The sequence below is a fragment of the Vicugna pacos genome, chromosome 3 (assembly GCF_048564905.1).
Source record: "Vicugna pacos chromosome 3, VicPac4, whole genome shotgun sequence".
Classification (NCBI taxonomy): domain Eukaryota; kingdom Metazoa; phylum Chordata; class Mammalia; order Artiodactyla; family Camelidae; genus Vicugna; species Vicugna pacos.
Window position 1 is genome coordinate 83,663,212 of NC_132989.1, and position 27,962 is coordinate 83,691,173.

Here is a 27,962-nt window from a genome sequence, read left to right on the forward strand (position 1 = left end):
CACTGAGCTATACCCTGCCCCAAGATTTCCTTTCTTTTTAAGTTGAGTAATATTTCATTGTATGTATATACCGTATTTTGTTTATCCATTCCTTTGTTGATGGACATTTGTGTTGCTTTCACCTTTTAGCTTACTGTGAATAACACTGCTATGTGAACATGAGTGTATAAATCTTTTTTGAGTCCCTGCTTTTAATTATTGAGTTTTGAGAATTATTTATGCATTCTGAATACAAGACCTATATCAGAAATATGATTCACAAACATTTTCTCCTTGTCTGTGGCTTTTCTTTTTATTTCTTAACAATGTCTTTCAAGGAGCAGAAGTTTTTAATTTTGATTTAGTCCAATTTATATTTGTTGGCTTTATATTTAAGAAATTTTTGCCTAACTTGAGGTTCACAATGATTTGGTAACTTCTCTAGTTTTGTGTGCGTGTGTGTGCGCGTTTGTGTGTGTTTCCTTTCTTTCTTTCCTTTTTTTTTTTTTTTTTTGCTGCAAAAAGTTTTATTGTTTCCATTTGGTGCAAAGCTTGGGAGAGGGCTCCCGGGTGGTTAAAATGCTGCCCAGCAGCTGCAGAGACAGACTTCAGGCAAAAGCCCTGATACCAGAGGGGTTCCACAAAAGCCCTGATACCAGAGGGGTTCCTCAAAGGTGGCTGGGCTTCAGAGGCTCCTGGTTGTACTTGAGGGTTAGCCTTTCAAGAGGTATTCATTTAGTCTAGCCGGGTGGCCGCCAGGCTGCTAAGTTAGTCAGACGGTCACCCATCGTCTTGATGACTTTCACCTCCTCATCTAGGCAGTGGCTTTCCAGGTACTCACAGGGGTGGTAGTCAGCGGGGCAGAACCCAGAGCGTTCAGATCCCAAAGAGCCTGCTTCGGGTTCTTCTTCAGGACCACGGTGGTTTCCGTAGCATCCGGGGTTTTACCCCGCACATCTTGCGGCAGCAACTGCACATCCTGGAAGAGGGCGCGGGTGCCTCGCTGATTTTGCCTTTTCAAGAGTACAGTGCCTTCGCACTTCTCCTTGGCCAGTTTGAGGAAAATGTGGCCCGTGCCCTCCAGAGACACGTCCTCCATGTGGAAATAGAAGCACAAGAGAGAGGCAGGTGTAGGAGGCCCGCAGTTACATGTTGACCAGGTGGCTGACATTGGCCTCCACCTCGGCGGAATAACTGACGAAAGTTGGAGCTAATGGTTGATTGGCAGTGAGGAGGTAAGCTCAAAAAATGGTGTTGGCTGGTTCTTGAGGCTGAAAATAGCTGAGTGGTTGGTTCCAAATGTTGCAACCAGGTGGTGGGCGGCTGGAGGAAGCAGTGTCCTTGCGTCTGTTCTGTCCAAACACCGTTGAAGAAAGAAACAGATCCGCGGGACTGTGGATTGCATTGCTGAATGTTTCCTGTCCTTTAAGAGACGTTTTCTAGTTTTAGGGTTTACAAATTGAGAATTTAATCCATTTTGAATTAATTTTTTAAATGATACAAAGTGTGGATGGAAAAAAAAAGAATTCATTTTTGTGTATAGGAATATCCAACAGCTCCAGCAGGCAGCATTTGTGGAAGAGACTTGTCTTCGCTGCATTGCTTTTGTTTCTTTGTAAAAAATCAGTTCATATATGTGTAGGTCTCTTTCTGGACCCGTTAGTCTGTTTCAGTGATCTATTTGTCTTTCTTGAGGACTGTAGCTTTATAATGTCTTGAAATGAGGTAGCATTTGTCCTCCAATTTTGTTTTGCTTTTTCAAAGACATTTTGGCTATTCTAGATCCTTTGCATTACCATATGAATTTTAGAATCAGCATGTCTATTTCTACAAAAAAGCCTGCTGCATTTTGATTGGGATGTGTTGAAACTATAGATCAATTTGGGGAGAACTGACATCTCAACAATGCTGAGTTTTTCATGAATACCATATCTCTTCCATTTATTAAAGTCTTCCTTAATTTTTCTCAGCAATGTTTTATAGTTTTCAGTGTACATATTTTGCACATTTTTTGTCAGAGTTATCCCTAAGAATTTCATATTTTTGATGCTATTTTAAGTGTACACTTTAATTCAGTTTCCAGTTGTTCATTGTTAGTGTATAGAAATACAAATGATTTTTACATATTGACCTTAAATCCTGCAACTTGCTAAACTTATGTATTTATTTAATTTATTTATATAATTTTAAAGGTTACTTTCCATTTACAGTTATTATAAAATATTGACTATATTCCCTGTGTTGTAAAATATACCCTTGAGCCTATCTTACACCCTGTAGTTTGTACCTCCCACTCCCTCATCCCTATATTGCTGCTCCCCCCACCCCCAATGGTAACCACTAGTTTGTTCTCTATATTTGTGCATCTGCTTCTTTTTTGTTATGGACACCAGTTTGTTGTATTTTTTAGATCCCACGTATGATAGCATACAGTATTTGTTTTTTTCTTGGACTTAATTTCACTTAGAATAATGCTCTCCAAGTCCATCCATGTTGCTGCAAATTGCAAAATTTTCATCTTTTTATGGCTGAGTAGTATTCCATTGAATATATATACCACATATTCTTTATCCATTCATCTGTTTTGGACACCTAGGTTGCTTCCATATCTTGCCAATTGTAAATAATGCTGCTATAACATTGAGTTGCACGTATCTTTTCGAATTAGTGCTTTTGTTTTTTGAATATATACCCAGGAGTGGAATTGCTGGATGCTGAACTCATTTATTAATTCGAGTACCTTTTAAATAAATTCCATCTGATTTTCTACATAGGCAATCATGTCTTCTGTAAATAGTTTTACTACTTTCTTTCTATTACAGCAGCTATTTATTTATTTTAGTCTTATTGCACTGATTAGACCCTCCAGTATAATGTTGAATAGAAATGTCAAAGTGCGTATCTTTGTCTTATTCTTGAATTTATGAGGGTAAACATTCAACAGTCACTATTATATGTGATGTTAGCCATAGGTTTTTTGTAATTACACTTTATCGGATTGAAGTTTTCTTCTATTCCCAGTTTGCTGAGAGTTTTTTCTTTTGTTTATTCAAGAATTGATGAATTCTGTTAAATGCTTTTTCTGCATCTATTGAGATGATCAAATAGGGTTGTTGTTTTTCTTTTTATTTTTAGCTAAAAAAAAAACCCTGTATGGTGAATTAACTTGATTGATAATTGAATGTTAGACCAGTTTTGCATTCTTGGCATAAGCCCCATGTAATGGGGGATACATTGGGATAAATTCCATGTAATTACAGTGTATTATCATTTTAAAATATAGTTGGATACAATTCATACTTAAAATTTATTTGGAATTTTTGTACTTGTGTTCATGAGGGATATTGGTCTGTAGTTTTCTTTTCTTGTAATGTCTCTCTGGTTTTGGTATTAGGATTATGTTGGCCACATAGAATGAGTTAAGAAGTAGCCTGTCCTCTTCAATTTTCTGGGGAAGTTTGTATAGAATTAGTATTATTCCTTAAATATATGGTAGAAATTGGTAAAGACATCTGGCTCTGGACTTTTCTGTGGGGAGTGTATTTAACTATAAACTCAATTTGTTTAATAGATATAGGGCAATTCAAGTTACTTACTTCTTGAGTTACCTTTGGTAGTTTGTAGAATTTTTTCATTTTATTATCTAAGTTTTTGAATTTATTGGCACAAAACTATTCATAGTATTTTCTTATTATTCTTTTAGTATCTGTAGAATCTCTAGTGATCACTTCTCTCATTCTTCATATTGGTAATTTTTGTCTTCTTTTTCTTTTCCTGACCTATCTAGCTAGAGGTTTATTAATTTTATTGATTTTAAAGAACCAGCTTTTAGTTTTAATGATTTCTTTCTATTGTTTTTCTGTTTTCTATTTCATTGATTTCTTCTTGATTTTTATCATTTTGTCTCTTCTGCTACTTTAGATTTCATTCATTTCTTTTTTCCTAGTTTCATAAGGCAAAAACTGAGGCATTTATTACCATGAACTTCCTTCTAAGTACTATTCTAAGGGCTGTGTTAGATTTCCATTGCTTTGGTAACAAATTGCAAGAAAATTAATAGCTTTAAATAACATGAAATGAAAAAAAATTCCATGAAATTGTTCTTTTAAAATTTTGGAGGTTAAGAGTACAAATTCAGGTTTTTTTGAACTAATGTCAAGGTGTTGGCAGGGCTGGTTCCTTCTGGAATCTCTGAGGAGAGAATCTGTTTCCTTGCCTTTGTCATCTTCTAGTGATGCTTGTATTCCTTGGCTTGTGAGCCCTTCCTTCCACTTCAAAGTACATAACCCCAACCTCTGCTTAGGTCATTACACTGACGTCTTCTCTGACTCCTTGTTGGTTCCTCTTATAAGAATTACTGTGATCGCACTGGTCTACTTGAATATTCAGGATAATCTGCCCATCTCAAGATTCTTAACTTAATGTTATGTATGCATTTGAAAAGACTATGTTTTTGACTGTTTTGGGATGGAGGATTTTATAAACATCTATTAGGTCATGTTGATTGACAGCCCTGTTCAAGTCTTTTTCTCTATTTTTTTCTATTAATTATTGAGAAAGAGCTATTGAAATCTCTGACTGTAATTATGGGGTATCTACTGTTCTTTGCAATTCTGTTAGTTTTTGCTTCATGTTTATTTGAAACTCTGCTATTAGGTACATATCTGTTTAAGACTGTTATGTCCTTATGGGTAGATTGACCATTTACCATTAATGAATTGAATTTATATATCCCTGGCAAGATTCTTTGCTCTGAAACCTTCTTTGTTTGATATTAATATAGGTGCTCTAGCTTTTATTTTGATTAGCATCAGCCTAGTATATATCTTTTTCTTTCCTTTTACTGCTTACCTCGTGTCTTTATAACATGCATTTCTCGTAGGCACTGTGTAGTGAATCTTGCTCTTATAACAACTTGGATAATTTCTGCCTTCAAAAAAACTAATAGAATTTCTTTTTTGAGCAGTTTTGTGTTTACAGAAAAATTGAGCAGGAAGTACAGAGGGTTCCTATATATCCCTTCACTCCTGTCACCCGACTTTCCCTATTATTAACATCTACCATTAGCGTAGTACATTTGTTACAATTTGTCTTACTCTGCTCCAGCTGCCATAACAAAATGCCATGGTCTGGGTGGCTTGCTTAAACAACAGAAATTTATTTCTCACAGTTCTGGAAGCTGAGAAGTCCAAGATCAAGGTGCGAGTCTATTCAGTCTCTGGTGAGGACACTCTTCCTGGCTTGCAAATGTTGCCTGTTTGCTGTGTGCTGACGTGGCTTTTCCTGGTGCAATCGGAAAGGGAGCAAGAGAGAGCGAAAGCAGGAGAGAGGGAATGAAAGAGAATGAGAGAAAGAGAATGAATCTCCTCTTCCTCTTCTTACAAGGCCACCATTCTATTGGATTAGAGCCTCTCCCTTAGGACCTCATTTAATCTTAATTACCTCTAAAAGACCTTCTTGCCAGATATAGTCAGACTGGGGGTTAGGGCTGCAACTTATGAATTTTGGGGTGTCAAAATCCAGTCCATAACAAAACTATGAGCCAATATGGATAATCTACCATCTTTGTCTTTTAATCAGGGTGTTTAAGTTGTGATTATTGGTATAGTTAGATTTAAATTTATCATCTTGCTATTTGTTTTGTATTTTTCCCATGGGTCCTTTGTTTCATATGAATAAGACTTCTTTTATCCGAATTAAGACCTTTTTTTTGAATAAGCCTTCTTTAAGCCTTAAAGAATTCACTGGTTTTTGTCTGCTTTCGGTGACTAGGTGTGAGGCTGGATTTTTGCCCCAGTCCATTCTTCACCTTAGTGGCTTCTCTTCTTTCACCAGCTCATGCAGCTGATGGTCTAATATGCTTTATCTCTAAAACTGACAGAAATCGGACAAGGATAATATTCAAACATTTTAGAGTGTCATTTGTAGGTTTTATAGAACTTGGTTCTACCCAGGTATTCACCTTAATTTCCCATATCCTTCTTTAGACACTCCTTATTTTCTCTTCAGCCTTCTATCTAATTGTGCTCATACCCTAAATTACTTTATCCTCAGGCTCACCTCCCTCCTGGCTTACATTTGATCATGTTTTGCCCTTTAAATACAAGTCTTTTTTTCTCACCTCTCTGAATGATGAAATCCCATGGACCCTTAACGACTCAGTTCATGTTACTTCCTTGTAAAGCGTGACCTGGCCCCTTCCCCTGCTCCACCCACAAAGAAAAAGTTTCCCTCCATGCGGTTCTCAGAGTGCTTTGTAGGTGTGTCTGTTACAGCGCTTTTCACCTTATATATGGTAAGGTGCCTACATGTCTGTTTCCCCCACCAGGTGCTAATATTTTGAGGTGACAGAGACCATGTATTATTTTAAAGTCTCTTTCAGATTGTTCTTATACAAGTCAAGAATCTTGGTTGTAAAAAAAATAGATTTTGGTTTTGTTTGATTTTGCTTCCCTCTCTAGCTTTATTGAGGTATAATTGACAAGCAAAATTGTACCATATTTAAGGTACAACATGATGTTTTGATATATGTATACATTGTGAAATGAGTCCCACAAACAAGTTATTTAACACATCCATCACATCACGTAGCTACCTTTTTGTGTGTGTGTGGTGACAAGGCTTAAGGTTTTTTGTGTTTCCATTCCACATACTTAGATTTCAAGCATGGTCCCACGATTCTCAGAACTGATCAAAGTGACTCACACTGCTTAAATTTTACAAACAACATGGTTTAGGATGAACACATACTTTCCTACTGGGAGCCTGGGATTTGGGTGTAAGCTAGGCAGAGGAGGACTACATGACCAAGCCCCCAATTAACATCCTAGGCATTGAGTCTCTGATGAGATTCTCTAATAGACAACATATCACCTGTGTTGTAACAAATTCTAGCTGGGGGGATTAAGTGTGTCCTGTGTGACTCTACCGGGAAGGAAGTCTTGGAAAGTTTTAACTGATTTTCTCTGAACTTTGCCCACATGCTTCTTCTCTTTGCTGTTTATGCTTTGTATCCTTTCAGTGTAATAAATCCTAGCCATGAGGACAACCTGTGAGTCCTTCTAGCAGATCACTGAACCTAGGATGAATTTGTACCCTCTCACTCTTGTGACACAGATTTGGGGTTCTGATTTACGATGGATGCCACTTTCCCTTGGTAGAAGAAGAGCTTTATTGACACTTCCCTGGACAGTAGTCAGGGTCTTTCCATTTCATTATCATGGACAGAGCAGCCTTGTGAGCCATGGCTTTTGTGGGAAGCCCAAATCCTCACCTCTCATCCCTATGTAAACCACCAGTACCCCAGTTGTTGGCCTCTGAAACTTTTATTGATTTATTAAACTTCTCTTGAGAGATTTGGCTCCAACTCCTGTTTTGCATGTCTGGCACCTGGGGATTTCCTTTATTTGCTTTCAAGATTAGCATGTATTAAGTTTTTTGTTAGAGTTGTTTTTTTTTTTTCACCAGCAATATTGATGCTTAAAGGTTATCCTATTATATGAGTTCTATAAAACCTATTGGCTAGAAATTGGAACTATATCTTTCTCATCTTGAGTCCTCTTTAGCATGGAACCTGGACCAGGTATGTAGAAGGGATGAACAAAAGAAAGTCAGGTTGATAAATGCTTTTAGCCTTCTAAGACTGAGGTCTAGGATCTCCTGCTGCAGACTGATGTCTTCAGCTCAAACAACAGGATACAAGGAAGCCACAAGGGGTCAAGAGGAGGGCACTAGGATCAAGAACAGGGCACTGGGGCAAGAGCAGGGCATGAGTGTGATTCCTGCCCACAGCACCATGAGGGAGTTGGGCAGACCCCCCAAGCCTTCCTCCTCTGCAGCCCAACCCTGGTCAGCAAAAGCATGAGGAAAAAAAACCCTTTAAACCATTATACAGTTAGGCAGTTACAAACACCATTACAGATATCAGATGGTCACCAATGATGACTATAGGACCCTGCTCATTTACACAGAAAGTGAGTTGGGGTTGGGACTTATGTTATATAATCTTAGACTACCCTGTATACATCTCTATCATAGTAATTGTTGTCAACACAGCAGAATAATCATTTGCACAATCATTTATTCATTATCTCCTTCAAGTATATCTGTCTTACTCATCCCAAGACCTATGATGCCAAACACTGGGTAAATATTTGCTGAATAAATGAATAGAGTCATGACATCATCCTCAGCTGGGCCTTTTTTCCCCCAATCCTTTCCTGAATCTGGATTGAACTTTGTGTGGAACCTCCAAACTCACTGACCACTCCACAGTTGCATTAATAAGCCCACTACCCACCTCCTGTCCCCCATTTCACCTGCCTATTTATCCAGCTGTAATCAGCTGCACTGTCAAAGCAAAGGAGTGAAGATCTTTGTTTCATTCCATTTCATTTTGTTTTTCTGTTTTCATTTTGGTTTGGCTTAGTTTTGTAATTTTCAAGCAAAGGTAGTGAAAAACATCCCAGATATAGAGAAAAATGAAAGCAAACACCATTGTATTGATAGCTTTATAGTATTATCTCTGACACAAGGTAACCAGAGAAAAGAAATCCAAAACTTGGTCTTTCTTCCTTTTTAACCACATAACGTTGTGCCAGTCAATCACTTTAGGCCTTTAAACTTTGACCCAAGTGGTCAATGGGCAACCTTTTCTTTGTGGTTAACCTCTTAAAAAATAAGTACTGAGATAGCTGGGTTTTGGAATGTTCTATCTAAAAATTCACTGCAACATATTTACAATGAAGTATTTCTCTCCTGGTCACCATTAACAAAAATCATTTTTGTGTAAGTAATGTTTGCTCTAAGTTGATAGACATTCTTAATTTTGACTTTTGAGGGCCAGGGTGTGATCTAAATCTGTAAAACACAGTTTTATTGGTATTCAATTAAGTGATAGGGTAAATAATATTTGTATTTAAGGAGACTTAGTACGACCATCCGTTCCTTTTAAAGAATTCCAGTTGGTAAATTTGATAAACAGACTGTTGTTTAGAATACTAGAATTTGTGGCCAGCTGTGCCCCTAATTGGGAACATTTATCAGGGTTAGTGTACTTTGTAACTCTGACTGGAGAAATTCCCAAGATGGCTTTTGTTTATGCATTTATTGAATATCTACTATGTGTCAGGTACTATTCTGTATACAATATGTGATGCAGAGATTCTTCTGTATTACAATAAATAATATATATGCACAAAATCTATAGCATAAGTCATAATATGATGTGTCAAAAGAGAAGTAAAGTACTAAAGAGAGTTTAGAGACAGCTGAGAAATAATTAAAGAGAGCTTGTGGTGAAGGTGATCTGAAAAATGAAGAGTATTTCAGCAGATAAAGATGGGAGTGAAGCCAAGGGAGCAGCAGCACAGCCTCAGAAAGGTCACGGCGGTTCACTGGGACTGCTGTGGTAGGTCCACAGAGAGGAGAAGAGGATATACGCCTGGAAAAATGGGATGGGGCCAGAAAATATCGAGTATTGAATGCCAGGCTAAGGAATCTGAACTTGATTTCCCATAGGTAATAATAAGTCATTGAATAATTCTGAACAGAAAACAAACAGGAAGGCTTTGATTAGGGCAATAACATGATTAATATTCTACATTTAAGTTACTACTTTCCAAATCAGGTGGATCTTTACTTGGAGATAAGCTGTTTTTGTTTTGTTTTTTATTTTTGATTTTTTTTTTTGCTTTTTTTTTTTAATGGGAGGCCACTGGCCTATCATTTAAGTGGCCACCCAATTCTTTTTTTGGGGGGGTAATTAGGTTTATTTATTTATTTGTTATTTTTTAGTGGAGGTACTGGGGTTTGAACCCAGGACCTTGTGCATGCTAAGCATGTGCTCTACCACTGAGCTATACCCTCCCCTCAAGGTGGATCTTTAAAGTCATCTTGGTGAGTTTATTTTAAAATACAAATTTGTAGGCCATACTTTTGGAGTCCTGATTCATTAAAACCTCCTGGAGATCCTGACTTTTCATTCTGATTCATCCTATTCGCAGGGGATTCAAGTCCCCTAGTGATGGTGATAACAGTGGTGACCCCCAGGGTCCAGTGGTAGCAGAGCCATTGGCCATGTTCAGTTTATAGCAGTGGTGACAGCTGCAGCAATGGCCCCCAGCCAGGCTGGCATGATCCTGGCAGCGGGCCTACGTGTTTGGACTCCATTGGTTCATACTTCATTTTTGAGCTAGGTTCTTCAGATTTCCTGATGATAAATTTGTATTCTGCTTAGTTACCCAAAGTCTTTGTTATTTGCAGCCAAGTTCTCTGGTCAGTACGAAAACCAGGTGTTTTGGGGAATGTCTGGTCTCTGCTCATCACCACCCCTCCTCCCCCATCTCCCTCTAACAGAAAGAAGAAAACATACAGATGATCCCTTTGTCCTCTGGAAGAAAGCCTAACTGCCTGGTAGTAGAGTTTACCCCTGGCCATGAAATACACTGGAAAATGTCTTCAAGTGCTTAGACGTGAAAGTGAGATTTACAGCAAGCATACCCATTCCCCTTCCCCAGCCTCACTGCATTCCTCTACCTTGACATAGATTTATTTGGTGTGAATTACTTGCCTAGTCAATCAAAATTCCTTTCAACCATCTAGTGCTTTGGTATTCTAATGTCTGGATTCTTAAGTTTTTTCCCCCCCTCTTTTTGTGGGGGAAGGGGGACGGTAATTAGGTTTATTTATTTATTCATTTTTAATGGAGGTGCTGGGGATTGAACCCAGAACCTCGTGCATGCTAAGGACACACTCTACCACTGAGCAGTACCCTCCCTGCTAAAGTCTTGATTCTTTAGCTTCCAACTTCTCTTAAATTTGATTCCTCAGGTTTCAGGAAAGTTGCAGCTGTGAGGCTGCCAAGACATTTTGGGAAGCAAGCAGCTGTCTACTACAGGTTTTAATTCTATTTGTTATCAAAGGTAACTTGTGTCTTTTTTTAAATCCTTATTTTCCTTAAATAGATTTTAGGAGGAAATGGAAACCCTTAGCTTAGCTGTGAACCTTCAGCCCAAGACAAGAATGTGTGATGTGAGTACGTGGAGTCCAGAGCTTTTGTTTTGGAAAGGGGACTTTCTTCTCCTTCTTTACCATTTGCAGGATCAGGAACTGTAAGAATATACATTTTATTTTAAAATCAGGTCATTTATACTTCTGAAAAGATCTTCATTTTGACCTTAAGACTCTGAATGTTATGTTTTTTCCTCCAGTTGAAAATAAATGGGTTGTCAGGTATAGGATGGAGAGGTGAGCAAGGATGGTGTTACACAGGAATTAAGAGGCTATGGTCTATTCCAGTAGGAAGCGTATCCTATGAAACAGCAAGAGTCGTAATTCCTTGGACCTGTATTCTACTCCTGAGCTGTTGTTTATCTTTCCATCACCTTAACAGGATCTTTTACAAAGCAAAAGTTTTTAATTTTGATGAGGTTTAATTTATCAATTTTTCCTTTGATGGATCCTGTCTAAGAATGGTGTCAAGTCTAAGAATTCTTTGCCTAGCCCTAGATTGTGAAGATTGTCTCCTTTTTTTTTTTTCTAAAGGTTTTATATTTCACATTTAAGTCTGTAATCCAATTTGGGGTAATTTTTTTATATAAAATATGACATTGAAGGTCGATTTTCTTTGCCTATGGATGTCAATTGCTGCAGCACTATTTGTTGAAAAGGCTGTCTTTCCTCCATTGAATTGCTCTTGCACCACTGTCAAAAATTTGTTGAGCATGCTTGTGTGGATTTCTTTCTGCATTCTCTGTTCTGATCACACATTGATATAAGTGTCTATTCTTCCACTAATACCACGTGGTTTTGATTATTGTTGCCATATAATAATTGGGTGGGCAGATTCTTCCACTATTCTTTTTAAAAAACGTTTTAGCTATACTAGTTCCTTTGCCTTTCCATCTGAATTTTAGAATAATATTTTCTATATTTACAAAAATGTTGCTGGGATTTTGAATGGAATTGCATTAAATGTGTATGTCAATTTAGGGACAGTTGACATGTTTACATATGTTGAGTCTTTCAACCCATGAACATAGTATGTCTCTCCATTAATTTAGATCTTTTTTAAATGATTTCATCAGCATTTTGTAGTTTTCAGCATAGGAGGCTCGTACATGTTTCATTAGATTTATGTCTAAGTATTTCAATGGTTTTTGAAAAATTGTAAATGATACTGTATTTTTAATTTCTGTGTCCATGTGTTTGTTGCTAGTGTATAGAAATAATATTGATTTTTTAAAATGATTTTCTTCTATCCTGAGATCTTGATGACCTCACTTACTAATTCTAGGAGGTTTTAAAAAAAATTCCTTGGGATTTTCTGTGTAGATAATCATGTAAATTGAGACAAGTTTTATTTATTCCTTCCCAATTTGGATGCTTTTTATTCTCTTGCCTTGCCTTGCTGCACTGGCTAAAACTTCCAGTACTATGTTGAATAAGAGGGGTGAGAGCCAACATCTTTGCCTTGTTTTGAATCTTAGTGTGAATGCACTGAGTCTTTCACTATTAAGTGTGATGTTAGCTATAAATGTCTTTGCAATTGCTTTTCATGAGGTTGAGGAAGTGCCCTTTATTCCTAATGTACTGAGAGTTTTTATCATGATAGAATATTGAATTTCATCAAACTTTTTTCCTGTCAACTGATATGATCATATTTTTTTTCTCTTTAGCATGTTGGTATTGTGGATTACATTGATTGACTTTTGAATTTTGAACCTAATTTGCATTCCTGGAATGAATCCCACTTGGTCTTGGTGTATTATTCTTTTAATACATTGTTGAATTTAATTTGCTGAGTTTTTGTACCAAAGATCTAAGGGTGTGTGTGTGTGTGTGTGTGTGTGTGTGTGTGTGTGTTAGGTGAGGGACATGACCTTTCTTAACAAACATCCCAAATGGCCCTGATGTTTGTGGTCTCCAAACATCTTTCTCACACTTAAGAGAAATAACTGAATTAAATTAGAGACGGAACCAGCTCTAACAAACTAGCTAATGATATAGGTCTGACAAAACAAACAGAATTAAGAGAACTACATCATGAAATAGTAGGATTTCTAGTGTTTAGAAGTCCACATAATGTCTGGAGGATGAAACTGAAAAGCTAAGAGACCAAGTAGAATATATTCCTCCTCCAGAGAACAAGGATGCTACACAGGAAGTGTGCAGTGCACCTCAGGGCTAGACAGGATGGGATGGAGGTCCACACAGAGAGAGCATATTGGAGGATTCTAGAAAAGATTTACAAAACCACCCTGTCTTACCACAGTAGCACCCACAAACTGTCTTGAAGGAGGTCTGAGCAATGCATTTTCATAGCTACCACACATATCAACAAATTTCCCAAACTGTCCAAAGCTCAAAGTCCATGCATCTTGGTCTACCATCCAAGTGAGATAGCACCAAAGAGGAAGATCAGGTTCCTATAAACCCTGGGAACTGTGCAAATAAAACCAGGCTGGAACTAGTTATATTAGGGTCAAGAACTTGTTTTGTGCAGAAGAGCCCATTCCTATGATCTCTAGCTGACCACTTCAGCTCTGATGACTAGAGAGACCAGAGTGCCCCTAGAGGCGAGGACTGGTAGTGCCAGCAGTTCTCACTCCTGGCAAATATTGCTGTGGCCCTGAGAAAGTGTATCAATCAGATGAGAGCTTTGTAGGGCTGGAATCAGGGACTGCCATGGTGGCTGCCCCTTCCTACTTGAAGATGTGCTTCCCAAAGCAGAGCAGAGGGGTGTAGGGAAGCAGAACAGCCAACAGATTACACTGGCAAGTGATAATGGATTTGAGACAACTCTACCACAGCTCCACAGAGAAGAACCCAGATGCAGGGTTAAAAACCATAAAATGAAAAAAAATTGTCCAAAGGAAGGAAGGTTATGCGTGTGGATCTGTGGTCATCTGGGTTCAGTAGAGAGCCCTTCAGAGTCACTGCCTAAGAGTTAATAATAATCATATCACCGCATCATCTCTAATAATAAGAATTGGTACTATTTGATAAGTGCTTATTATGCCCAGGAATTGTGTGTGATATATATAAAACTGCAAATCTTCGTGTAACAGGTGAAATATTGTGAGCATATTAAACTAATATAATTTTGCCCTTGGTAATCTGTGGGGCCAAGACATCTTATGGAGCTCATTTCTAGAGCCATTCCTGAGGCATTCAGAATATAGAAGTTTATATCATGGCATAAAGTAGATACCACTTCCATTAAATGGTCAAGCCATGAAGCCATCTGCCCAATAACTAAGGAGGACATAACATAAAGAAAATGAAAAATTGAACCACAATGAGATATTATCTCACTCCTGTCAGAATGGCTATTATCAAAAGGACAAGAAATAACAAGTGTTGAGGATGTGAAGGGAGGGGAATCCTTCTACACTGTTGGTAGGAATGTAAATTAGTGTAGCCATTGTGAAAAACAGTATGGAGATTCCTCAGAAAATTAAAAATTGAACTACCATATGATCCAGCTATTCCATTTCTGGGCATTTACCTGAAGAAAATAAAAACACTAATTTGCGAAGATATATGCACCTCTATGTTCATTGGAAAATTATTTACAATAGCCAAGACATGTAAACAACCTAAGTGTCCACTGATGGATGAATGGATAAACAAGATGTGTTTACATACATAACAGAATCCTACTCAACCATAAAAAAGAAAGAAATCTTGTCATTTGGGACAACATGGATAGACCTTAAGGGTATTATGCTGAGTGAAATAAGTTAGTCAGAGAAAGGCCAATACCTTGCGATTTCACTTATATATGGAATTTAAAAAACAAAACAAATGAACAAACAAAACAAAATAAAACTCATAGATACAGAGAACAGATTGGAGATTATCAGAGGGGAAGGGGGTTGGGGGGCAATGAAGAGGGTGAAGGGAGTCAACTGTATGGTGATGGATGGTAACTAGACTTACAGTCACTTTGTAGTATATGCAAATACCAAATTATTATGTTGAACACCTCACACTAATATAATGTTATGTACCAATTTTACCTCAATCAAAAAAAGAAATTTTGAAATCCACACCTTTTGATCCTAGGAGATTTTAAGGGAAAGAGTATACAAGGAGAAAGAGACCTTTCTTCTCTTTGCTTCTCAGGGCTGACTCTTGGGGTTGGGTAGGAGACATCCAGTGGGTGTTAGAAATATTTGGGGATCCAAAGACTATCAGGCTTGGTAACCTCCTTCCCCAGGTGTTTTCCTGGGCTGAGGCTCTTTCTTCATGGTTGGGAATGATTGTTAGGTGAGAAGGAGTGATTGAAAGGAGCTGTGGCTCACTGGGACCCTCCAGGAAGGTTTATACGGAAGTAATATCCCACCCTCAACCCTCTCCCTCCCTCTGATGACCTTTCAGGGCTTCTCTTTGGCTAAATACACTGGAAGCCTGTAAGCAAAGGAACCACAGAAATGGTCCATAGAAGTCAGCCTTGGGACAAAGAGCTGGGTGGAGAAGATTATAATGGGAAGGGACAAATGGAAGACATGTAGAACCCTTGCTTACTTTTATCATCTTTCTCTCTAACCCTCCTATTTCCAGCACACACACACACATGCACACACACGCACACACACACACTATAATCCAGCAACTCTCAGCTAACAGTTTTCCACTTTGGATCATAGTCACTGGGCTTTGGACATGCTGTTCCTGCTGTCTAAAACACTCTTCCTTTCACCTGCACTCATCCTTCTTGTCTCAGTTTAGATATCATTTCCTCCAGCAGTCCCTTCTTGGTCCCCAAGCCTGGGATGGATGCCCCTCCTCAGGGTTCCCACAACAATTGTGGTTAACAAATTTAAGTGTATACAGTGGCAGGCACTGTCCTAAGTAACCCCTAACATGTGTTCACTCATTTATTCCTTATAACCTAATCAGGAATGTACCATTATTTCCATTTTACAGACAAGAAAACTGAGGCACAAAGCAGTGAACTGCTCAAGGTCATGCAAGTAGTGAGTAATGAAGCTTACATATGAGTTTGAGCAGACAGGAAGTGAGCTGGAGCCAAGTTGTTAACTACTGTGCTAAACTGATTCCAGTTCCAAACTGTACTTACTCCTAGACGAGTCACAATGCCTAGTACACACAAGACACTTAGTATATACTAGGAAATTTAATTAGTTAATTAATCTATATAGGATGGGAGTCCTAAGTCAGTTTTTTTAAGAACAACTGGGTGAGAAGGATTAATTGTATAGCTTTTGCTTTGTCCCCATCAAATACTTATGAAGTTAAATTTTAATGCAAGATCTGGCTAAGAACTTCTGATACACCAGAATTTATTTTCCTGATTGCTCTTGGGAGTTCAAGTGTCACATGATGAAGGATCTGACAGTATAATTTCTGCAAAAACCATTAATGGTATCCACTTCAGCAATTAGATTTATCATTTCCCACCTGGGAATTCAAGCCCTATCTTTTGCTCACATGGATGTACAGTAACTTATGGATCTGCTGCTGTGTCTGACGCCACAGTTTCTGCAAAAACCATTAGTGGTGTCTGCCTCAGCAATGAGGTACAGGAATCAGCTCTTGGAAGAAATCAAAGAAAAGAGGAAGGTGGCTATGTAGATGAGTTGTGGGAAGATGGCCTAATATACAGGAAGGAAATAGCTCTAAGGGGAAAAGAATGAAAAAAGCATATTGGATTCGACTGGATGAAGAGTTAAACTGAGCTATTATAAAAGTGAGGAGAATCAAGAATCTAGAATTTTAGGGTGCACCATGTTTTAAATAACTGTTTATTTAATCATTACAGCAATCTAGAAGGAAAAATTTTAGTTTACAGATGAGAAAACTGAAGGTCAAAGAGGTTAAGTATTTTCCCATTATCCAGAAAGGGGCCATGCTGGGATTCAAAGCCCGTGCTCTTTCTACTGCTCATAGCCTTCACGGGACATAGCTTAGAGCTTTGATGTCTAGTACAGAGGCCAAACACCACTCATTCATTCATTTATTTATTTATACATAAATATTTATTGAATACATACATTTCACTAAGCACTGTGCTAATTGCTGGGAATATTATCGTGAAGAAGGCACATCCATAGCTTCAAGGTTTACATTTGACATTGTGAAACACACAATGATAGGATGCTATGGGGGGAGATCAAGGGCTTCTAACCCAGTCGTGGTGGTGGAAAGAGACGTTGATCTCGAGGAAGGCTTACAAAGGAAGTGAGTTCAAATGGAGCCTTGAGAGACGAGGGGTTAGCAAGGAGAGAAGTGGGCAGTATATTCCAGGAAAAGGTTCAGCTGGCACAAAGGTCTAGAGATCCCCCAGAACTGCAGGTAGCTCTGCAGGAGTTAGGATGACAGCAATAGATAGGACAGGACAGGTAAACAGGGGTCCAAATGTGTAGAGCCTTGACTTTGTCTCAAGAGACAGAGTGACATGGAGGACAACCTGGCTGTGGTATGAAGAAACAGGTTGGAAACCAAGAAGGCATGGCTTCACAGAAGCCAAGAAAAGAAAACTTAAAAAAAGATGATATGGTTAATATGATCAAATACTACAGAGGTCAAATATTTAACAACAAAGATCGGAAATCGTAGTGAGAGTCACTTCAGTGGAGTGAGAAGCCAGGATTGCAGGAGCCAAGGAATAAATGAGAGGTAAGAGAGGGGAAGTATTGAGTGCTGATAGCTCTTTGAAGAGGCTTGTCTATGAAAGGAAGAAAATACAGAGTTCAGAGTGGGTTTATTTTTTTTAAGATGGGAAATACTAGGTCCTTTTTAAATTCTTCTAGGAAGGAGATAGTGTGAGGACAAGAGTTAAGATACACTATTGAGAAATGGTAGAACCAAGTGAGATCAGATTACAGGTAGAGAGAATAGACTTAGATAAGAGGCAGGACATCTTTCCCATTTTGGCAATGAGGAAAAGAAGGAAGAAGGGGTAGACACTAGTAAATGTGTGTATTAGGAAGGACAATCCCAAATTAGGCTTTTATTTTCCTTGGGGGATAAAGAGTGAAGAGTGATAAGATATAGGTTAAGAAAGTGACAGAGAAGTTTGAAATGACTTCTGGAGAGAGTGGAGATAAAGCTACCTTGACAATAGAAGGATTGTAAGGTAGTTACTGAGAATCTGGTTGGCATCCGAGAGTTCAGAGTGATCTGACTATATGTGTTTGTATAGCTGGGTTTTTTTCCACCAGTGCCCACAGACTAGGTGTAGGTCATAGAAGACAGGTAGTTGTGTTCTCCAGGCTTGGGATTTTGCTGGGCGTGTGTGATGGAAGGACCAAAGAGGGAGGCAGTGGAGGGAACTGTATAGAGAGTGGTGGAAGTGGTAGACTATGAAGTTTAGATTAGATTGAAAAGGAAATGCAGAGAGGATGAAAAAACAAGAAAGACAAGGACAATGGGAATTTCAGAGAAATGTAGGATAGGAGATTATGATCCGGTTAGTGGAACGTTTGAAAATTTTAGAGGTGGAATCATTTTAAAAGGTGGTGATGTCCAAGATGTATCAATTGAAGCAGGTGAAGGTGATGGTATTTGGGAGTTGAATAGGTAAAGAAATAAGATACTGAAGTGCTAGGTGGGTCTTTCATATGGACAAAAGCAATCAAGAATGATGATAAATTAGAGAAAAAGAGAATGAGAAGTCAGGGTTCATAGTGAATGATGGAACATGATGAGAAGGTCAACAAGTAAGAGAGTAAGGAAGGCAGGACAGTAAAACCAGGTTATGAACCTTAAAGGAAAAGAGGATTTTACTCAAGGATGGAAAAATAATGTTCTGAAAGCATCATTATTTAGGGAAGATGCTGTCAAGACAGTCTCTCGACCTCAGGTTACATCAGGCATGGAGTAGTGAGAAGCAACTATTCAGAGGGTAGCAGGGCAGGCAGTTTCCTTTGGGAAGGTCTGGGTTTCACCTTAGGCAAGGAGATATAGGAAACACTTCGTGATATTGAAAATCCAGTGGAGTTCGTTATGTAGGAAATAGAGTTTCCTGAGAGCACGATGGGCAGATTTAGGAGGGAGAGGAAAAGCAGTGTGTGAGGCAGGAGAAAGGAAAAACAAAATAGGCTGGGGAAGAGAGTCTAAGAGAGAAAAGATGACAAGTTTCATCTTGTGTGGTGTCCAGTGGTTACATGGAAGTAAACTATGATGCACAATAAGTAGGGTATCAGGAAGCCTTATTCCCCAGAGTGGTTTTATGAATAGGGAAGACTTGGGTTTCTCTAGTAAGTCAGGCATGGCCCAGGTTGATTACACTTCCAGGGGAACTTTAGTCTAGAAGAGTCCATGAGCCATGATAATATCATGGTTTCATTCTAAGGCAATCTGAATTGTGAGATTATGCAATTAATACCAGATTTTTTAGGGAGAGGGTAAGAAAGCATATTTTAACCATACATCTTGATTTCAGAAACATTATATGTATGCCTTAGAATAGGAAAATATGAAAGCTGGTCTGTATAACTACATCATGTCCCTGGTTGGTGGAGGGAGAGACACAGTCCTCATCAGAACTTACATGTTTCTTAAATGAATAAATGAGGAAGGTGTTGAAAGATGGCCATTCAAAGAAAACAAGAGGAAATGAAGTGAAAGTGCAATCTTGATGATATCAGTAAGAATTTCCTAACAGTGATCATTCTAGTTTGGGCTAATCTTTGTTAATCACAAAACTGGACTTATACAAAAATTTGGTGTCTCTTCCTAAGGGACTCTAAAACATAGTGGATTTTCATTCCTTTGAAATGAGTTTCCTGGCTGTAAGCCAAAGTCTTGATACTCCCTCAAATTTTCTGCCAAAGTGACTGCTCTGTCATATTTCTCCTGTAATTCTTGTTTTTGTCTTTACCCAGCTGGTTTACAACCTTGTTTATGCCTAGGGCAAAGTTGTGCGTAAATAAGGTTTCATTTACTCTTTTTCTGAGTCTTACCTCTTCAAATCTTAAAATAGAAAATTAACCTAAGAAATTTCCTAAGTTTTCCTCCATTTTATTTACATATCAAAATGAACATAATGCTGGAAGGATTTGTAGGCTCCAAGAGGCAAAACCAAACTCCTACTCTCTGTAATTTACTCAAACGCCAGATTCTCCTGGGGAAACTGGGCTCTCTTTATAACTTGATTCAAATAACTACTTTGATTCTCAATAGCTTTTTATGAAATTACCATGTAGAACCTAAATTGGTGCAGCTGAATTAAATAAATATCAGAGCTTAACATTCTTAATCACAAACCTTCAATTTAACCAACCATTTATTATAATCAAAAAGCAATCAATATGTTGATTGTGGTGACATGCAAATAGAGACAGAATTATTAGTAATTACCCTATATTTGTGGTTCAGTGCGATGGAGAAATAACTGGAAAAAAATTGTAAAGCACACTCCAGTTAAAAGACTGGTTGCTGTGTTTTAGAGCAGCGTGCTATATTGATGGTAGTCTTTAAATAAATTGAATAACATAGGTTGCTGTCAAACATGTGAATTATTCATGAAGCAGAGTTTGGGAACACTAAAGCAGACCCTGTTTATGAATATTCAGATACATTAATGTATGAATGACTGACCCAGTACTCACCAATTCTTGCATGAAGAGAGGCTCTCACAAACAAAGCAGAAATCTATTAAGCAAACTCACTGGGTCACTCACTTGCTTGAAACGTAACTAGTGTGACAGTTGGGGAATGAAATTGAACCCCAAGTCAGAGAGGCATTCGGTCAAGGAGGGAGGCACTGGGGGCCTCTTTGTGAAGATTTGGTGACATCAGAGGTTTTTTCTGCAGACTCCAAACACCTTGGAGTTTCTCTGATCACATGGTTGGTGTGGCACTTGGGTCCCTTCCCATCAATATCTGAAACTAGATAGTAACATACCTTTGCTTTGCTTTTTCAGTCCTACTTATGAAAGCATGAAAGGAAATTACAGAGCATTCAATTTTTGAGAAATCCTAAATGTTGATTTTCTTTTCTCTAAATGAGTCCTCATTGTGGCCTATAAGTGGTATGTATGTTTTAATATATACAAGGCCTCCACAGGAACAAAATCCTTATTTCCTGAATACTCTGGATATCATTAGTCTTGTAAAAAAAAGATATTTTGTAAAAGATAAAACAGAGAATTTGAGGTTATCAGACTAAGCAGAGAGAGTTTCATCAGGAGGCAGTGATTTGTGATCAAGTTGGGGTGACTGGCCAATGCAGTTTGCATTGGACTCAAGGGGTTCCCAGGACATGGGACCTTCAATTTCAAAACATGGGGCAATCTCGGGCAAACTGAGATATGTTGGTCATCCTCCCAATCATACCAGCTTAATCAAAGGAATCTCCTGGAAAGTGGGACTTTTAGTGTGAAAACTAGAAAAACTCTGGCAAACAAGGACTCTTGTTCACCCAACAAGACCACAAAGTGGAATGAACAGATCGGGTAGGGGCAATCTACTTCTGTTGATGAAGCTTCTAAAAGACTAATCCACAAAACTGAAAGCTAACCTCTTACTTTACAAAAGCGTACAAATTTTCCTATGAGTGGAATTTTATGCACGCCATCTAGAATATCTTTCCCATTGTCAACATGGCTGAATTTTTAAATAGAATCTTTCAACTGTGCGAATCAGAGTCAAGGGAGGGAAATTCTGGAGAATTAATTCTCAAATGTCATTGCATATCAACATCACCATAGGACCTTTATAAGAATATGGATCCTTGAGTCCCACTTGTAGAGATTTTCATTTAGTAATGGCTGGAATACGGGTTGGGAACCATATGATTATAAGCTCCCAGGTGACACCAGCCAAGTCTAGGAACTTGGGGAAATATTTCTTCCAGGCCAAGGTGGAACATGATGAATTATTCCTGCTCTGCCATGTGGTACTCCTCTTGGGTGACCATGATTTTCATGTCCTGTGTGATGCAGTGAGCATACTGACTTTTAGCTCTTGGTGTCAGAAAGCTTTGGTTCACTCCTGACTCTGACACAAACTGAAAACTTAAGCAGGTCACTTATACTCTCTGACCATCTGTTTCTTCATCTGTTGAAAAGATATAACAATAGAAGCTATTTCATAGAGTCGTTACAGAATTAGGTGATATGATGTGTGTGAAGTATTTAGACTCCTGAGAACCTTAGAGTTCAATGAATATTAGCTAAAATTATGATCTAATGTCTCCCTGAACAGTGATGAATAAACTGCCAAATTCTTACTCTTAGCTCTTTCTTTTACTAAACTCTCTGAAGATCATCTCTTTCTATTAATATACTTCTTTCTTCAGATAGAATGCTTCATACTGTTAGATTTCAGGTTAAAATATTTGACTACATTAATGTTTGATTTTGCTATAATTTCACATCTGTTGGTACAATCATGTTTCTGAAGACTGGACCCTAGTCAGCCCAACTCATTCTGGGTGCTATTGTTAGTCTATCTGCAACCTGTTGGGTTGCAGTTATGGATAGCATGAAGCTGTTCCATTGTGGCAATATGATCATGAGTTGGTGGTTGAAACAAAAAATTCTGGAGTATAGGTGAGAATGGCCTCTTTTGCAGTGTCCATTTGATTCTCTCCTGTTCATTGCTCAGATAGGTAGGAATTGGATATATTTTATATATTGGGTTGGCTTTAGCTCCGTTAACTTTCATTTCCTCATTTTCTAGATCTTAGAAGGATGCCTCACTCCTACATCCATGTTACCATGTGGAGTTACCATGTGGAAGTCGTACCCATATTGGTTATACTAGTGTGGTTGCAATTGACTGGTTGATAACCCAATTATTTCCTTCTTCCTTCTAATCATATAACTAGATGTTTCTCAGACTTCTCTGCAGTATGTCTGAGTTCTAGCCAGTGAGATTGGGTGATATTGTAAGTTACATCTGGGCTTGTCTAAGAAAACCTGTGTAACTTCAAAAATTCTCTTTTCCTCATCTGCTGACCTTAGGCCTAGGAACAGCTGCACTGGACCATTGCATTTGTGGAAACTAACTTCTCATTGGGTTTAGTTACCAAGATGTAGGGTTTATTTGTTTCATGGGTTAACCTATCCTGCCTTTTCAAGTAGAAAGGAGGGGCTGCAGGTGTCTATGACAAACATTTGGCAATTAGCATTTTTGATCTCTGATACTTTTATTCTTTTTTATAAAATGTGTTTTTAAAAATAAAGGTATACAAGTCTTGTATACTTATTCTAGGAAGAAGGAAGAAAGTTAAAATAACCCATAATTATACAACATGTTCTTCTGGACTATTTTTTATGTATGTATTGTTACATTTTCCCATAAAAATTAGCTTATCTGCCTGTAGTATTTTATAACTTTTCCTATTATTTAACATTTAAAGCAAATACTATGACATTTTGATCATCATTTTAATGGCTGTATCATATACTTAGTGTTCTATTATTGAGCATTAAAATTATTCTCAGTTTTTCCCTATATAAATTCTGCTATGAATATCCTTATACATTCATCTTTTCTCATAGCTTTATTTTCTTAAGATAAATGAATTGAAGTGGAGTTGCTCATTTAACATTTCATTCTTATAACCAGGGCAGGGTTGCCTGATTTCATTGGCCTTGCCCAAAACCACAGCCATATTTTAATTTCATAGATTTTAAGTGTGACCAGGGGAGGGCTTACCAACTTTAATTGTTATACCATGGGCAATAGAAGAAGAAAATATTGAGCCACATTACTTGGAATTATAATCTTTCACCATGAAATAATTTTTGAGAAAGTTTGTTACAACTGAAATTCCTTGGATGGTGAGCTGTAAGCCTCTCCTGGGGTAAATAGGCTCTTTGCCATTCTTCCACACTTTCCTCTGTCTGAGGTCTGCATGGAAGAATGCAGTTAAATACTGAGATACATATTAACCTAAGTGCTGCACTTAACATTCTATAAAAATCATCCTCAAATTAAAGAAGCTTTTTATTCTCAAATTTGTTTGAGAAATTGCTTGGTTAGAAAAAAATTCCTTAAAAATTTGATTATTTTAACTATTAATGCCAGAATTGGATGAAAATACAAGGGGTCAGGTATAATTTTATTTTTCTTAGGGTAAACTCATAGGATGTTGTATATACTGCAAGTCTTGCCGTCTGAGAGTTTTAAATCTCTGATGGATTTCACAAATCAATTATCTCAGGGCAAAAAAGGCAGTAGTGTGTATTTTTTAAATTTCAGAAAGGAGTCCCTGCTCTCTCCTGGTAACACCTCTCCTCCCACTGACATTGGGCAACCACACAGGCCACACACAGTTGCAAAGACTCTTATCTTCCATCAGATGACTTTGTGTGCCACTGTCAAATGATCCTCTTTGGAGGCTGAGTGACCTTGTGATGAATGCCCTTCAACAGCTGGCTTCAAAGATGAGGAGTAGTGCGAGTGGTTGAAGGCACAGATAACACAGATTGTGTGCTCAATTGTTGGCATGTGCAAGAGATATTTTTGGAAACATTGTGGCCAAGAACATGCCTCCCTAAACATTTTTTATCAGGATTACAGATATATTTTTAAAATATTTCATATGGCACAACGATTTTGGTTTAAGTTGTTTGGATAGATGGATAGAATCCGGAAACACAAGATGTAAGTGCTTCAGGGAGCCCAGTTTCATAAAAAGGGTAACAAAAGGACTGGACCTTACTATCAAAAGGGTAACAAAAGGACTGGACCATTTGCTTGATAAAGTTGCACCCCCTCCACATCAGTGTTCCCTGCCATCTGCTCTATCACCAAAGCACAGTCTAAGAAGATGATTGAGCCTCAATATCTTCTCCAGGTGGTGTCTTAGTGGCTACATAAAAAGTGTCACTTGATGGTGTATTTGTTTAAAATAACAACAACTCAAGCCAAACACATTGCTGTTTAGATCTTTGGAGTGTGAAGTATTGAAAAGAACTTAATCTAGAAGCAGAGTCTGTGGTTTTTATGCTGGGCTTTGCCCAGTGAAAAAGAAGTAACTGTTTCAATGCTGCATGAGTTCTTGTCTCTTGACAGTAGTAATAAGTAGCCTTCTGCCTGAAATTTATAGCCATTTTCATGACACTTTGCTGTTGCTTCAAGAAAAGATACTTAATGGTGGTGAGTGTTTTCATAATAGAAATCATATGTCTTGAAATGGAAGCTCACCTACATTGTTCCTGATTAATAAGACATTTTTCTCAGAATCTTTTTTGAAGCACTGAATTGGCATTTGATACTGGCTCCTTTTCTCCTGCTGCAGAAGATAACTTCCCAATAAACCATGCCCATTTACCCTATTTTGTAGGCTTAGGATTGACAAGGCTTGGTTGGCAGTAGGATGGAGAGGGCAGGAACCTAAAGATAAGACAGACCCCTAGCCCATACACCCCACATTTGATGTGTGATCCTACCATGTCTTTTCATCCCCTCAATCAGATCGTCTGACCAATTTCCTAAAACTGGTGCTTTGCCCTTTGCAGAAAACAGCTATGTTTACTGATTAATTTACATTTTTATACTAACCACTCTGAAGTCTCCTGCAATTTAAATTGCCATGCTGAGCCATTAGTTAGATGTGTGATGTTGGACAAGTCACTTCACCAGTCTGGACCTAATTTCTGCCATTAAATAAGATGACTGCTTGAGCTCTAAGTTTTCTTCAAGTTCCAAATTCTATGATGATAATCAAATTCTATGATTATAAAAATACACATTGAGCCCACCCTGTGCAGCAGATGTTCTGTTGGGTACAAACAAATTCAGATCTAATTCCTTGCCCTCTAGTAGCTTATGTCTCAGGCAGGAAATACCAGAATCAGGGCTAGGATGCCTGGGGCCTGTGATGTTTGACAGAGCTCCCCAGGTGATCCTGGTACAATCCCTCTATCAGTTGAGAACTTGATGTTCATTCTGAAAAGGTAAGCCACAACAGGCCATTAGAATACACTATCCCCTTATATATTGGCTAGATAAAGTCAAGCTGGAGGTCACCCCACTCTGCATAGCCAGTTTCACCACTCCACTGTACTGTACATGTGTGAAGTACTGTTTTAGCCAATGCTGAGTAGCTAGTCTTTCAGAGACACAGGATTGTATTTGCATTAAAGCATTAGTTATAAACTCTGTGAGTGATTCTGTTTCTTTTGTAGTGTCAGGAATTAAACATAAGGGACTTGTCAGAAGAAGGACTGGTTGAGTGGAGCGTTCTTTGACTTAGGCCCTTCTTTGCTCCACATCCCATGGGGGAAAGAGAGTTGAACGTGACAGCTGTTGGCTATGAGGATGCAGCTGCCACACATATCTGTTGCCTTTCTAGGGGTGGAGGTTTCTGAGGCAATTTGGGGCTCATTACTCCCCTTTGCTTTGTCACCAGTCCCTCTCTAAGAGCCAGAGTAGCTCCCTGAGTACCTGTTACACTCATCAACCCTTTGAACTTTTCCTTCTTCACACACACACATCTATATAATGATGGTTGCACATTGCCATTTTCCTATCCCCATCATTCATTTGTTTATCAGTCCATTGATTCTTTGAGTCATTCACTGATTTGTTCACCTGTCCATTCATTCCTTGGTAGATCAGCATCAAAACGATTTATACCCAAGGATGGCTCAGTCCTAGCACAGAATGCTTTGGAGAGCAACCTGCAGTCTCTCTCTCTTTTTGTTTTTAAACATTTTTTTTATTGTTACAGTCATTTTACAATGTTGTGTCAAATTCCAGTGTAGAGCACGATTTCTCAGTTATACATGAACATACATACATTCATTGTCACATTCTCTTTTGCTGTGAGCCACCTATAGTCTCTCTTTATACCATTTCCTTTTCAGTGTCCTTCCAAGTTTGACTTCAATTAGAGCTGGTCCTTCTCCCTCCCCTGTTCCTTTTGCTCAATCCTCTCTCCCATTTAGGCATCTCTGATGGGCTTTTTTCAAAGAGAATGTGCATAGAGTTAGAAGGCCGGGGTTGGCTGACTAGAAAGAGCTCTGGTGGCAGGTGCAGGGTGGCACCAGGGAGCAAAGGAGTTGACTACAGTCCATTACATAGAAAACTGTTAATATGAAAAATTTCAACCTAGAGAGTTTCCCAAGCTTCTGTTTATCTCTTTAGTACTAGCTCTGTGGTACGAACTGTGAGGCTACTCCAGGGGCAGCACATGGGATGGGACTGTTCTGCAGGCCAGAGACTCTTGTATGCGGGGTGCTGTGCTCACAAAGGGGCAACAGAAGCAATCAAGGGTCCCACAGACCACTGACAGTTGAAAGCCCACTGCCTCTTTTGTCCAGTCTGGAGCCTGGCTTCTTCCTTTTTCTCTCCACAGAGAGCAGTCTTTCTACTCCAACTCAGCTACAACCAACCCTAACAGAGGTTTTTAAACAGTGCCTAATTTGTTCCTAAATTGTCCATCTTCTTTCACAAGCCCCGTTGTCTTGAGTCTGGGCTTCTGTATTTAAGCCTGTTCTCAATAACCGGGCCGTGTCTGCATCTCCTCTTAGAATAGGAGCCTCCCTTGACTTTGCCAGTTCAGATCCCAGGGATCAGAATCACAAATATCCCCAGTGCTGACAGACTCCTGGCTGGGTGTCCTGGACTCTAAGGGTGACCCACCTTGAATGCCCAACTCCCATGCCTCGGGTGCTTCCTGGGCTCCTCCTCCTTCTCAACAGCCTGCTCAGCCTTCTCCGGTTGCATCCGCCCCACATCGAGCACAAACCCAGAATTCACTGCAGCTGCAGCTGCTGGTTCCCTCTCCCTGCCTTGTGTTTGACCCCTCAGGACAGAGATGTGTCCAAGTCCTGCTGCCTCCTTCCCTTCCATCCATCCGTGAGTATTGCCAGGCTTGGCTGAATCCCACAGAGTGACACAGGAGACAGTCATGCGTGAATTAAAGGTTACGGCACTTGCTGTTCTGTAGATCCATGCCACAAAAAGAATGGCCAAAACGTGAATGAACAGAGAAATTTCAGGGCCACATGTAAATTCTCTCTGAGCAAAATGTTTCAAAGCAAAAAAAAAAG

General features: G+C 38.7%; 1 protein-coding gene and 1 pseudogene across 2 annotated transcripts in view; one reads left to right on the forward strand and one right to left on the reverse strand.

Moving 5' to 3' along the window:
• Nucleotides 1-553: 553 nt before the first annotated feature.
• On the reverse strand, nt 554-27,822 carry LOC102539346 (uncharacterized; annotated as a pseudogene).
• The window catches only part of MIER3 (MIER family member 3), an 80,371-nt gene continuing 53,355 nt past the window's right edge, over nt 947-27,962 (forward strand). For both annotated transcript variants that reach the window (XM_072958650.1, XM_072958651.1), the window contains exon 1: nt 947-1,214. The gene's annotated coding sequence lies outside the window, so the exon portion shown is untranslated. The remainder of the gene's footprint in view (nt 1,215-27,962) is intronic.